The following is a 2,642-nucleotide window of genomic DNA, read 5'->3' on the forward strand; positions in this document are numbered from 1 at the left end:
GTGAGGAATGGCTGCGGTGGGAGGGTGTGGGTAATTGTGTGGTTGTTGGTTGGGTTTGGTATTGAGTGTATCTAAGTCTGTATGCATGTGTTTGGTTTGTTTTCTGATTGTACTTAGCATTTAGAGGGTTTTTTTTAATGGAAACCCCCAGGTGGTTGAATTTTTTTTTTTTCCCCCTGACTTTTTTTTCCTGTGGTGTTGTTCACTGCCTGAGGTGATTTGATCATTGCCAATGTTGCTGTGTAGGTTGGGCTGGGTTTTTTTTTTAGGCAGGGTGGTATGTGGAAACGCTTGGTAATGCTGTTTCTGTGAGTGGTCCTAAAAACTGGTGCTGTTTGCCATGTAGTGCAGGGAGGCAGAGTGCCTGTGGTGGGACTGAGTGGGCAGTTGTGTGGATGTTGGGTGGTTGTTGGTATGGAATGTGTCTAACCTTGTATGCACCTTTTGTTTTTACAGGCTGTAGTTAGTAAGTAAAATTTTTTCCATTTTTATTTAAAAAAAAAAAACCCCAGCCGGGGGATTTTTTTTTTGCTTCCCCTGGCTGGGTTTTTTTTTTCCCTGGTCCCGGTCACTCTGCGAGGCGATGATCATCGCCAATGTTGGTGCGGAGCTGTGGCTTGGGGCTGGGGTTTTCTAGGCAGGGTGGTATTTGGAAGCGCTCGGTAATGTTGTTACTGAGAGCTGTCCTAAAAAACTGCAGGTGTTTCCTTGTAAGTGCAGGGAGGCAGAGTGCCTGTGGTGGGACTGAGTGGGCAGTTGTGTGGATGTTGGGCGGTTTTGGTATGGAATGTGTCTAACCTTGTATGCAACTTTTGTTCTTACAGGCTGTAGTTAGCAAGTAAAATTTTTTCCATTTTTATTTTTAAAAAAAAACCCCAGCCGGGGGATTTTTTTTTTTGCTTCCCCTGGCTGGGTTTTTTTTTTCCCCGGTCCCGGTCACTCTGCGAGGCGATGATCATCGCCAATGTTGGTGCGGAGCTGTGGCTCGGGGCCGGGGTTTTCTAGGCAGGGTGGTATTTGGAAGCGCTCGGTAATGTTGTTACTGAGAGCTGTCCCAAAAAACTGCAGGTGTTTCCTTGTAAGTGCAGGGAGGCAGAGTGTATGCTGCTGGATGGGCGTAGCAGTGGTGTGATTGTAGAGAAGGTTGGTGACGAGTGTGTGCAGCTGCTGTGGATGGTGGGCTGGTATGTTATGTTGTCGGGGTGGTTTTGTTTAGTGTTTTGTAACTGACATGTCTTTCCCCCCTCCCCCCCTTTTTTTTTTTGCAGGTGCAGAAGCAGCTGTCATGTAGTGTGGAGATGAGCATGCTTATGTAGTGGTGAATGAAGCTGGCGGTGTTTCTGATGCTGTTGGAATAAGGAGATTGTTGTGGGTTTTTTTTGTTTTTTGGAGCAATAAAGATGATAGAGGTGGCTGTGTTTGTGTCTCCTTTCAAATAAAGAGAATGTTGTTGTTTGTTTCTGTTGTGTTATTTCCAGTACATGTTGCATGGAAGTCCTTTGCTTTTGTTCATCTTCTCCTTTCTAGTCAAAATAGGAGAGAAAATTTATCCTGTTTCTTATTTGTATTGTGGTCTTTCTGTGGCCTCCTAAAAAAGAGAGAAAGAGCGGGACAAATTTTTTCTCTTATTTTGTCTCTCATTGACCTTCTTTGTTTCTTTCTCCCTCCTGCCTTGCTGTCTTCCTTTGCTTTCCCCCTCTTGCTTTGTGCTTACCTTTGCTTTCTCCCTCTGTGTTCTTTCCTGTAGGTTTTCTATTTTATGTCTACTGTGATAATGTTAGCCTTATGTTGATTATTCTATTTCTCCTTATTTCAGTATATCCCCCCCTTTTTTTTTCCTTTTCCTCTGTGGTTAGATTCCCCCCTCTGGGCTCTGTATTTATTTTATGATTTTTGTCCACTTTAATTTTGTCTATCTCCTCTTTCCCTCTCTTTACTCTTTCCCTCTCTTTACTCTTTCCCTCTCTTTACTCTTTCCCTCTCTTTACTCTTTCCCTCTCTTTACTCTTTCCCTCTCTTTACTCTTTCCCTCTCTTTACTCTTTCCCTCTCTTTACTCTTTCCCTCTCTTTACTCTTTCCCTCTCTTTACTCTTTCCCTCTCTTTACTCTTTCCCTCTCTTTACTCTTTCCCTCTCTTTACTCTTTCCCTCTCTTTACTCTTTCCCTCTCTTTACTCTTTCCCTCTCTTTACTCTTTCCCTCTCTTTACTCTTTCCCTCTCTTTACTCTTTCCCTCTCTTTACTCTTTCCCTCTCTTTACTCTTTCCCTCTCTTTACTCTTTCCCTCTCTTTACTCTTTCCCTCTCTTTACTCTTTCCCTCTCTTTACTCTTTCCCTCTCTTTACTCTTTCCCTCTCTTTACTCTTTCCCTCTCTTTACTCTTTCCCTCTCTTTACTCTTTCCCTCTCTTTACTCTTTCCCTCTCTTTACTCTTTCCCTCTCTTTACTCTTTCCCTCTCTTTACTCTTTCCCTCTCTTTACTCTTTCCCTCTCTTTACTCTTTCCCTCTCTTTACTCTTTCCCTCTCTTTACTCTTTCCCTCTCTTTACTCTTTCCCTCTCTTTACTCTTTCCCTCTCTTTACTCTTTCCCTCTCTTTACTCTTTCCCTCTCTTTACTCTTTCCCTCTCTTTACTCTTTCCC

Source organism: Struthio camelus, chromosome 23 (assembly GCF_040807025.1).
Source record: "Struthio camelus isolate bStrCam1 chromosome 23, bStrCam1.hap1, whole genome shotgun sequence".
Classification (NCBI taxonomy): Eukaryota; Metazoa; Chordata; class Aves; order Struthioniformes; family Struthionidae; genus Struthio; species Struthio camelus.